The following is a 12,095-nucleotide window of genomic DNA, read 5'->3' as shown; positions in this document are numbered from 1 at the left end:
ATCCTAATACTTTATAAAGGTCCCAAATGAACTGAGTTTTATTGCAATTTCACTGAAACTGTAGATTAATTTACAGTGGTTAATCTAGGCACCAGGAGAGACAATGTTGCCAAGAAAGGCTCTTGTGTAATTAATAGAATCTACCTACTTTGGGAAAGCGCTACCATTTTACCAGATAACTCCTTCCTTCAATTAGCATGGGAGAAAGTCTGTCAGGAGAATCTATCTATCTATCTATCTATCTATCTATATCTAATCTAGCTATCTGTCTATCTATATATATATATATATATACACACACAGAGAGAGAGAATCTTGCATTCCATTCCCAACTCAAAACCTCAGTGTCAAAGCACTGAAACTATTCATTTATTTATTACATTTCTATACCACCCAATACCTGAGGCTCTCTGGCCAGTTCACAGATTACCCTGCATTCCCCTAAAAAAACCTTCCTCACTTATGCTGGAGACCACATTTAACTAAGATACTTAAGGATAGTGACAGAAGTACTATTGTTACTATCTGTAGTGTACATGCTCATCCGTGCCCCCTCTGGTAAAACAGCTTTATAAAGCACAACAAAGAACTACAAGACCTCTTAGTCCAGAGATGATAATGAGTTTAATGCTGTGCTCCCTGCCCTCTACTTTCATGAAATTCTTCCCTCTCTGTTTCTTCTGCCTTTTCATAGGGAGAGGTATAATTTCAAAGTATTTTCTCATTGGGGCAGTGGTTCTATTTACCTTTTTAAGTGTAGGAAGTGGCCAAAGTGTTTTCTTTCTATTTTCTACCTTTTGAATGTCCCATGGACTGTTGCAGCATGGTGGGGAGTGGGCGAGGGCTCTTTGCATAGAGGCTTTCAGCCCAGCAGTGTTTCCTGGAATGTCCATGAGACTACATGACATGAAAATAAAAGAACTGGAACATTCGGCACAGCATTGAGGTGTATTTGCACACAATTGGTAAGAATGGCACTATAATAACTTTAGATCTCTGAAATTTCTTCTTCTTCTTCTTTAGATTGAGCTTTATTGAATACTGTGAATGTGCAATCAATAAGTGGCCATGAAATTTTGCAAAAGAATGGCAATGTTTCTTGATAGCTGCGAATCTCTTTTCAGCCTTTGGAATGCAATGCCCAGCAGAGTAGATCTTCTCCTCCTCCTCTCAGACAGCTATGAAGAAAAAGCAACTATTTCAGGTTTTAACTACAGCTAACTACAGCTCCCCATTATGTCCAAAAATAGGGACCTGCGGGTAGTTTAAACCAAAGGTAGGCAGCAAGTAGATCTACAGATGTTTGGGACTTCAACTCCCAGAAGCCCCTACCAAATGGCCAATCAGCAGGAAAGCTGGGAGTTGAAGTCCAAAACATCTGGAAATCTACTTTCTGCCTATCCCTGGTTTAGACTATGGTTAGTAGCAGCCATTTACACAAGTTTGCAAGCGTAAATGGACCATAAATGGATGTAAAAAAGAGCCACAATTTTTACATAAAACATGAGGGATCAGGCAGCCACACACCACTTGCCAGGTGCCCATGGACCACTCAGTGGGCAGGTGGCAGGGGTCCGGTGAGCAGCATGCAAGGCAGTCTTGTGTAAGTTTGTCCATCCCTAGCTGATGGCTCATGCGGGCTCAGCTCCATAGCCTTCCCTGGCCTGATGCCCTCCAGATGTTTACTCTGCTCAACCCCAGCCAGCATGTCCAATGGTCAGAGATGATGGAAACTGTAGTCCAAAACATTTGGAGGGTACCAGTTTGGAGAAGGCTACCAGCTAAACCACAGTTTAGCATTAGATCTGAAAAGGCCCTGAGAAACATTTTGGAGCTAGATTTGCACTTTAGATTTATGGAGAGGCTTGCAGAGAGTGGAGAATTTTAGCTGGAGTTAGCTAAAATAGAGTGCAGCCTTGGGAGACTGAAATAGTAATGCTGGAGTATGATGTAAGATCAGCAATTTTGCTCCCTGCTTTAAGACTTCTGTTTGCTTCCAATAGGCCCTGCTTTTATACCTGTAAATAAAACAAAATATTACAAAGTTATCATAAGTCTCCAGTGTTGTCTCATTGAAAGAAACCTAAACCTTTCAGAAGTGCCCCTGTACTTCTCACTGCTCAGAGAACTGGTAGCACATAGCACATCATTTGTCTCTAGCCTTAGTTCACAATAGACAAAGAAAAGAAAGCTGGTCAGAACTCGAGTGGAGTGGATGTCCTAATGAGGCCAAGTGGTACAGGCCCCAAGTCTGGCATTTCCAGAAATGTAAATGTATTCTCATTCAAATATCCATTTGTTCTAGGCTCGGGGGGAGGTGGGGTAGAGTTAAACAATAGGTCATAGCCTACCACTTATAAGAAACGGGCTATAAGTAATCCTAGTGCCTTGAAACTCTTCTGTAAGCTGGACTCTAGGAAGTCATGTTGCTTGAGGGAGTTGCCATAGCTCAGTGGCAGAGCATGTGCTTTGTGTGTAAAAGGTCCCAGGCTTGATTCCCAGCATCTCGTGAAACCCTAGAGAGATGCTGCCAGTCAGTATCAATGATACCATATTGACCAATGGTCTGAGTCAGTATCAGGCTTCCTGTGATTGCATTCCAGTGCCTTGGTTGGCTGGCATATAAGCATACACACACACACACACACACACACACATATTAGTTTAGTGGACCTCCCTCACACCAGCGCTCCAAACAACCAAGCCTGTAGAATGCAATTAGCCATGGTGCCTTCCTGTGCCCAGACCCATTTGCATTTCACCATAGGCTGTCCAACACTCTGCCAGCATAAATGGACAACCATACTTATTGGATAGCTAGTTTATCCAGTCGAAATACAAAGCATGGAACAAGGAGCCCTTTCATAGTATTTTACAAAGGGAAATATAATGGATGTGTACGTGAGTTACATCTTAAAATTCATGCTTACCAAGAGTTAATTGTAGAATTTACTTACTGAGATATGAATTATATATTACAACAAATACTGTTGGGTTTAGTCTATGAATATTTGTAAGACAAAGGATTGTATTCTATGGAATCGATGAGCAGATCCAACTGCCTTACGTACAAATGAAGCCATTTTTCTTTTTAAGACAAGTGTTCAAAATGTGTTGAGAATGAAAGGCTTTTTGTTTACACTCCACAGCTGGTACTGTTGATGTTTCTTCCTCCTAACAAATCATAGCAATGCAGTTGGACACATTAGAATAAGAATCTGACTTGAAAATGGGGGAAGTCTGATTTGTTGCAGTGCAATATGAATACAATATGAATACACAGATCATCAGCTCAGACATTTTTTCTTTTTAAAATTACATAGAAAGGGGCATTTCCTGGTGCGAACTTCTGAAACGTACAGTATTAAATATAAGACAAACACCCAGTTTAGAAGCAGGGGCTGGCATGGTTGGGCATTTGCCAAGGCTCCATGAACAGCAGACAGCCTACCGCCAGAGCAGTGCTACCACATTCACTTTGCACAGAATTATCAATTTGCACAGAGATCAGATGCAGCCTAAGAGAAGTCTCAATTTGCCTGTCCTGCCTTTTCCAGGCTGGGGGGGGGGGCGGTACTGAGGATGCTGTGCCCAAGGGTCCCCCAAATCCTATAGCCAGCATCGTAGATTAGATATTTTTAGATTCAGTAAACTCATGGACAGCCAGCAGACTGCTCTTCAGTCTCTGAATGTTCAAGCAGGCCTAAATCTGTACAAATGGCACCATGAGGGCTTTCTTCAAGGGATTTGGATGCTGGAGTTTTCAAGGCACCAGACAGTGCGGAAAGAACCTACAACACAGTTTGTACATTTACAGGCTCTGTGCACAGGTTCAGCTAAACATGCGGAAGCTAGGGGTTGGTCAGTGAGCAAACCACATGTCCCCTGAACATGAAAATGTCTTCTGAACAGGGCTATAGTGTTGTTCATATGGCGGGGGGGGGGGAGGGAGGAAATCATCAGAAAATTAAGGGTCACCAACTCTCAACTTCCACTGTTTGACCTAATCAGCCTTGGTGTATACTGTGTTGTGTTTACTAGGAAAACTGAACTTAACTAACGCATTTCTAAAGTTTGCACTCCATGCCCTTACTGCTGGCTTTTCCCATTTCCTCTCCCGCATGTAGCGGTCTAATTTTGTTTTAGAGCAGAAGACAATTACATAAACACCTGTGCTAAATACATGGAGATCATCAGCACAACTCCATTTCAAATTAATGAGAGTTATATGGCAAATTCCCTATCTATCCTAATGAAAATTGCCCATAGTGTTAATAGCCCTCAAAGTTTAATTCTTACCTGTTGTGCCAAATGTACAAAATTGGATAGGGACCACTGCTTCAAACATCCACTGAAGAAACAAACAAACCCATGTATGTGCCAGAAAGAAAAAAAATGGTATGCCTTGGGATTTCTTTCTTTCATTATTCCCTGTGAGAGTCAGGTTGCATTTTATGGGTTTGTTTTGAATTGCACTCAGTGGCCTTGGTTCTGTCCTTGTGCTGAAGGAAATATTTTATTACATTCTGCTCAAAGACACTCTATTGGCAGGAAAACGTATAAGGAGTAGCCAAACGATATGGGAAGGGCAGATTTCTAACAAGAGGCACCCAGATGCTGAGCTTGTGATCTAAATCCCTTGTGCCGATTGTTTATCATTAAGTACTTCTGATCCATTGACAGATGGCTACATGCCACAGTCCCAGCTCTGTCATCTCCCTTTCTCCTCCCATGCTAAGGCACAACTCCTTGTCATCAATGGGATATTATGCACAGCTTTTCGCTCATTTGAAGAAATGCCCTTCATAAGACAATCCTATATTTAGGAGACTGGAACAAAGAAAAGTGGGGGGAGTCACCCCACTTCAACCTTGTGTGTGTGTTGTAATGGTTATTTGTTTTCTCTGTCTCTCAGTCTTCCTCTCAGAGCCAGCCCAACTGCCTGAGGCAATGGACATGATGGCCTCTTCTCCCCATTCCAAGTACAGAAGCCAGCTGGAGTTGCAGTTGAATTTTACTTCAACACGGATAATGGGATAGTCTTCCACCTCACCTGAGGCCGCATGCTAGTTTAGGGGGCTCAGGACAGGACTAATTTTTAAAGTCCAATTCATACACTTCTTAGGGAAGTGGTTCATTTTTGGGTAGTCATTTATTTGAAAGCAACTTGTGTGAAAAAGTGTATCATCATGTCAGAGAGTTGGCACAATACATACATAAGGACTGCACCACCTCACTATGGCTTGTATCAGTTGGCCAAGGATAGTGTTCTCACTATTTATTTATTTATTTATTTATTTATTATACTTCTATACTGCTTGCTATATTAAAATAAGATGTGTCTTTAAGATTGTGTCTTTGAGAGGCATTTGCTAACCATCATTTCTGCCTCTAGAACTACATGTGGGAGAGTATTCCAAAGAGTGGGTGCCACCACTGAGAAGGCCTGGTTATGAGCCACTACCTGGTAACATTCCATTGGTCATGGGATGACCAGTAAGGCACCTCAGAAGATATCATGGCTCACTGGGTATATATAGGGGAAGATGGTTAGTTAGCTATTCTGGTCCTGAGTAGGGATGTAGGAGGTGTCTGGCTGGGGCTTGATGCCTGGTGAGAAATCACCGTCTCTGCCCCCCAGACTCAGTTTGTGAACCCCCCTGCTTGCCTGGCTCAGTGTGCACCAAGCCAGGCAAGCACATGGCCACCCACTTCCTCCCCAAGCCGCCATGTTGTGGGAAAATGGTGACTCATCCTTGTTTGTAAATGTCCATCTGCACAAATGATGGCCATAAAGGGGCCATGTATACCAGATTACAGTAGTCTGCCATTGACGCAGATGGACATTTACAAGCAAGAACAAGCTGCCATTTTTCCACAAAATGGCAGCTCAATGAGGAAGTGGGCAGCTGCCTGCTGGGTGCTCGCAGACCACCCAGCTCAGCACACAGTGCAGCAAACAGGGCCAGCTGGCCAGCGGGGCAAGGGAGGCTCTCTGGCAAGCAGCATACAACCCAGACCCCGGTGAGTTTGCTGATTCCTAGTCCTGAGTCATTTAATAATAATAATATGTTAATAATAAGACCTTGAATATGGCTCAGTAGCTAATAGTGCAGTTCTTGTAACACTGGTGTAATATGCTCCACTAAGCTTCTTAGCTGCTGCCATTCGTCACTAGTTGCAGATTCTGAACCAGGTCCAAGGGCAGTCCCATGTTCATAACTGTAGGTTACCAGTGCATGAATCACAGTCCCTATGCCTATCCAGGAATAGTCACAGTTGATGACTATGTCTATGACTATGACTATGTCAGTTGATGGCTGAGGCTGGCAATACTTATTTCAAGCCACTGAAGACTCCTGGGCCTTTAGTGACAAAGATGGATCCTATTGCTTCAGAGGGAGTGCAACCTCACCCAGAACAGGTAACAACCCAATTCCTGGACCTGGGTCTACCCACCAACAGGGCCTCAGCATTGTCAGGATTCAGCTTCGGTTTATTAGCCCTCATCCAGCCCATAACTGCACCCAGATACTTGTTCAGAACATGCACAGCCTCTCCCAATTCAGATGTTATAGTGAAATATTGCTGAGCATCATCAGCAAACTGATACCACTTTGCCCCAAATCTTCTAATGACCACTCCCAAAGGCTTTATATAAATGTTAAACAACATTGGGGACAGAATAATATTCTGAGGCACCCACAGTTCAACTGGCAGGGGGCCAAGGCACTGTCACCCAAAGTTATTCTCTAGAACTATTCGCGTAAGGAAGAGATGAAAATGGGCATCACAAAATGGTGCCCCAACTCTCAACTCATGGAGCCAGTCCAGTAGGATACCATGGTCAATGGTATCAAAAACTCCTGAGAGACAGAGAAGATTTAACAGGGTTGCACTCCCCTTGTTCCTCTCCCAAAGAAGGTCATTCATCATTATGACTAAGGCTGATTCTGTCCTGAAACCAGGCCTGAACCCAGATTGGAAAGGATCAAAATAATCAGTTTTATCCAAGAGCACCTCCAGCTGAGATGCCACCACACTCTCCAGTAGCTTACCCCAAAGGGAGGTATTTATGACCTGTTGATGATTAATGTATATCTCTGAATCGAAGGAGGTGTGTCTGTATGTTTGTTTTTTTTAGGGATGGATGAAAGGGACTTTCCTTGTCCCGCAGCTTGCTTCGCGGTGGGGGGGAGGCGCTTCAGTTTTCCCCCCGAAGTTCAGGCCGGGGGGGGAGGCACCCCATCCCTCACCGGCGAAATTCAGGCCAGGGAGGAGCGCTCCGTCTCCCCGGCCGCGAAAAAAAAAGTAAAACACACACACACACCCCCGTGATAGGCTACGTAACGATTTGCGTAGCCTATCACGGCTAGATTTCCAAAGTCAGCCATGATAGGCTACATAAATCGTAACGTAGCCTATCACGGGTGACTTTGGGGGAAAAAAAAAAGCGCGTACACAAACGGCGGCGCCCATGGGCACCGCCATTTGCGTTCCTTATTTGGACAGGGGTAGTCTACGTAAAGATTTACATAGACTACGGCGAAAATAAGGGCAACGCAAATAACGTTCCCTTATTTTCGCCGTAGTCTACGTAAATCTTTACGTAGGCTACCCCTGTCCAAATAAGGAACGCAAATGGCGGCACCCATGGGCCACCGCCATTTGCGTACGGGCTTTTTTTTTCCCCCCAAAGTCATCCGTGATAGGCTACGTGATGATTTATGTAGCCTATCATGGCTGACTTTGGAAATCTAGCCGTGATAGGCTACGCAAATCGTTACGTAGCCTAACACGGGTGTTTTGTTTTGTTTTTACTGTACTTTTTTTTTTTGTAATGGCGGCGGCGGCAGCCGGTCGGGAGACTGGCCGCCGCCCCCGCCCCCACCAAAACGCCGCCGAAACTAATTAGTTATTAGAAAATAATTAGTTATTTCTAATTTGCTGGCACTGCCCGTTGTGTGGGAGGTTCTCTTCCTTGAACAAATTCCTGGGCTCAGAATTCTCTGACTTTTTACCCCCGGTTCTGGTCAGTGGATCTTGGAGTTGCAGTAAAAAAAACCAATGTCGATCCTGCAGGCCGGAAGTCTGCACACCTCTGCTTTGCAGGAGAGAAACACTGAGACTGAGAGAAGAGCAATTAGCACAAAGCCAGCCATGTTGGGGGGGGGGGTTAGTTGCAATTCTGTTTAGTGTTCTTAAACTATTAGGAGTCAGAAACTTTATGATCTACTGATCTTGATGACGTTCTGCAAATAGGGATGGCAGAGAATTCCGCCATGGACCTCGGTGAGGCCAAATGCCAGTGCATTTGGCCCCCCGAAATCTGTGTTGGAATGGCCTGCCCTCCAGTCCCCCCATGGATCCCCCCCAGGATGAGACTTACCTGGGGCGGATCTTCCGGGTGGCGGCGGCTCCGGTGACAGCTCCGGCTTTCCGACCAGCTGCTGCTGCTGCCGCCATTTCCAGTCTTGGTGTAAAAAAAAGACGTGATAGGCTACGTAAATCTTTACATAGCCTATCATGGCTGGGTGGTTTTTTTTTTTTAAACCGAGTACGCAAATGGTGGCGGCTACGGCCGCCAACATTTGCTTTCCTTCTTTTTGTCCATCTTAGTCTATGTAAATATGTACTTAGACTATGATGGCGAAAATAAAGGGGAATGCAAATAGCGTAGTGGGCACTATATGCGTCCCCTTTTGATTTGCCGTTTTAGCCTATGTAAAGATTTACGTAGGCTAAAACGGGGAATCAAAAAGGGACGCAAATAATGCCCGCTACACTATTTGCGTTCCCCTTTATTTTCGCCATCATAGTCTACGTAAATATTTACATAGATTCAGATGGCAAAAAAGAAGGAACGCAAATGGCGGTGGTTTGTTGCTGTAGCCACCGCCATTTGCGTACGTGGGTTGTTGGTTTTTTTACCCAGAGCGCTCCACAGTCAGAAATCCGGCTGCGGGCAGCTCTGGCCTGGCTGGGCTTGGCCGGCTGCTCTGCGGAGCTGCCGCGAAGCACAGCCGGCCATTTGAGGATTCCGGGGGGGAGGAACGGAGTGCCTCCCCCCCGTCGAGGATTCCGGGGGGAGGGATGGAACGCCTCCCCCCACCATAAACATAATCCGCGAACAGGTAAGTCACTTTCGTACATCCCTATCTGCAAATCACTCAGAGATCTATCAGCAGATCTTAATCTTCCTGCCCCATCTCTACAGAATTAGGTTTCAAAATAGCCCTTGCTCTTGCTTCTTGAGAATGTTCTAATCATACCTCAATAAACTATATCTGTTTATTATTGAAGGTGAAACAGGGGGTGAAAGAAAGCAATCCCTTTTTTTTATTTCTCTCTGTCCAAAACTAAAACCAAAAATGACAAACATCCAATCTGGAGTTAAACAGAAACAAACCAAATGCTCTGTTTCAAAGAGGAAGTTGAAAAGAGCACAGTTGTATGGGGAAAATGTAATGCGGGAATTTGACTTTCTTATTAACACAGCAAGCAGCCAACTATAGCTATGCCATCCAAGTTCCTAACTAATGAACAATTCCACGGCGCACAGAAAACACCAACTCAACTGTTCTCAACTTCTGGCATCCTGTTTACATTAGAAACCAAGTGGCCATTTTGTACCTAATCAAAGCGTTCAGGAATGCAGTTCTGCTAAGCCACAAAGTAGGGATGGCGGAGAATTTCTCCATGAATCTTCGGGAGGCCGAATGCCAATGCATTCGGCCCCCCAAAAGTGTTGGGGAAATTCTCTGCCAGCCCAACGCCCCCCCCCCCGGGATGGGACTTACCGTGGCTGAATGTCCCTCTCGGTGGTGGGTCCCGGCGGCGGTTCGGTGGCGGTTCGGCGGGGGCGGTGGCCAGTCTCCCGACCAGCTGCCGCCGCCGCCATTGCAAAAAAAAAGTAAAGTAAAAAAAAAAGAAACACACCCGTGATAGGCTTAGGAGTGCTCGAAAGTCACTTACCTCGTCTCGCAGCTTGCTTCATGGTGGGGTGGAGGCGCTTCGCTTCTCCCCCCGAAATTCAGGCCGGGGGGGAGGCGCCTCGCCTCACCTGGCCGAAATTCAGGCCAGGGGGGAGGCGCCTCGCCTCGCCCGGCCACGAAATAAAAAGGTAAAAAAAAAATGCCCCTGTGATAGGCTACGTGACGATTTACGTAGCCTATCATGGCTAGATCTGCAAAGTCAGCCATGATAGGCTACGTTAATCGTCACGTAGCCTATCACGGGTGACTTAAAAAAAAAAAGCGCATACACAAATGGCGGCCCCCATAGGGAGCCGCCATTCGCATTCCTTATTTGGTCGCTGTGGTCTATGTAAAGATTACGTAGACTACGGCGAAAATAAGGGCAACGCAAATAGCGTTGCCCTTATTTTCGCCGTAGTCTACGTAATCTTTACGTAGACTACAGCGACCAAATAAGGAACGCGAATGGCGGCTCCCTATGGGGGCCGCCATTAGCGTACGCCTTTTTTTTTTTAAGTCACCCGTGATAGGCTACGTGACGATTGACGTAGCCTATCACGGCTGACTTTGCAGATCTAGCCATGATAGGCTACGTTCATCGTCACGTAGCCTATCACGGGGGCATTTTTTTTTTTTAACTTTCGAGTTCGTGGCCGGGTGAGGCGGGAAGCCTCCCCCCCCCGGCCTGAACTTCGTGGGGTGAGCAGCGAAGCGCCTCCCCCCCACCGCGAACAAGCTTCGACGACAGGTAAGTCACTTTCGTCCACCCCTACTTCTACCCGGCCTGAATTTCGCCGGCGAGGGATGGGGCGCCTCCCGCCCGGCCTGAATTTTGGCCAGGCGAGGCGGGGTGCCTCCCCCCCCTCGCCTGAACTTCAGGGGGAGAACCGAAGCTCCTCCCCCCCAACGCAAAGCAAGCTTCGAGAACAGGTAAGGGACTTTCGTCCATCCCTACCACAAAGCATACATCTATGTCCCAAGGTGTTAAATAAATTAGGTAAGGAATATGTTCTTCAAGTTCTGGGGCTTTGCAGTGAGCAGCTGGTAAAGCCCCAATAACTTTAATAGCATATTCTGTATCTTACAGAGGACAGAGCTTAGGGAACATGATTCTGAAAGTCCAACGCCTCAAATACGAACAGTCCAAACATGATCCTGTAGTTTGCCAGGAAGAAAATGTGCTTCCCAGGTTTTCTCCAAAAATATGAATTATATTAACCTTCACAGACATTACACATTACCGCCAATTCATTATGAAGCAGATAATATAAATGCTTTATAACAACAACAACAACAACAACAATATATTCATTCCATCTCGCAGAGACATTTCACCTGATACTGAAAGTGAGCTGAGAATTGGGTCTGCATGGTGTAGTTAAATTCATAAATTGGGACTAGAAGCCAATGTATACATGCAATTAAATGTCACATTACAGAGTTGCTGGAAGTGCCCTCACCCCGTGCCCGGCTCGCCTGGCTGCAGTGGGGGGCTGTTGCAGGTGGGGAGGGAAGGACTGGACAAGGACGAAGGCCATTGGCCTTCGCTCCTTGCGTCAGCCATGGGTGGGGTCGAGCCAGCTGCTATTTAGGCAGTGCTGCCCCCAGCCTCCGCTTCACTCCTCACAGTTCGAGCTCCCTCCCTCCCACCCATAAAGCAGTGCGGGTTATACTGGTTGCCCTGTTGGGGGCCGAGTAGGAATTTTGGCCCTTAGCCACATTGGCCAGGCTTCGGGACTTTTGCCTACTTCGCACTGCAGTTTGGATATGGAGCTACTTACGTTACTTTGTATCACCCAATTGTACTGGCTAATCCAGTCACATAATGGCATGGGATGCTCCGGGTGGGCACTCCACTAGGGGAGAGGACAGGACAGGTGAGCATTCGTAGGCACCGTTTCAGGTGACTGGTAAGGCTTGAGGCTTCCGGCTCTGGGATTTGTGGCCCCAGTCGGGAGATACGGTTTACCTATGAGGCCAACCCTCCTCTCCCACTCGGGTTCTGTGGCTCAAGGGGGGGTGACAGGGGAAGGTCTCCCAGCCCAAAATTGGGTATGTCTGTTTGGGGAGGCAATGGTGGGCACCTCGCTCCAGACGACGAATGCCTCACTCAACACC

At 46.2% G+C, this 12,095-nt stretch overlaps 1 long non-coding RNA gene across 1 annotated transcript; it reads right to left on the bottom strand.

Annotated features, from left to right (window-relative positions):
* Positions 1-334: 334 nt before the first annotated feature.
* LOC146350775 (uncharacterized) lies at positions 335-10,141 on the bottom strand. The gene is made up of 3 exons (XR_014788878.1): positions 9,976-10,141; positions 8,390-8,473; positions 335-1,178 (listed from the first exon to the last, which is right to left on the bottom strand). It is a non-coding gene; the product is annotated as an uncharacterized LOC146350775 (long non-coding RNA).
* Between the last annotated feature and the right edge of the window lie 1,954 nt (positions 10,142-12,095).

Source organism: Heloderma suspectum, chromosome 3, assembly GCF_057233095.1.
Source record: "Heloderma suspectum isolate Gila_16-S chromosome 3, 16-S_ref, whole genome shotgun sequence".
In the NCBI taxonomy this organism is placed as follows: domain Eukaryota; kingdom Metazoa; phylum Chordata; class Lepidosauria; order Squamata; family Helodermatidae; genus Heloderma; species Heloderma suspectum.
This window is presented reverse-complemented; position numbering and strand designations above follow the sequence as displayed.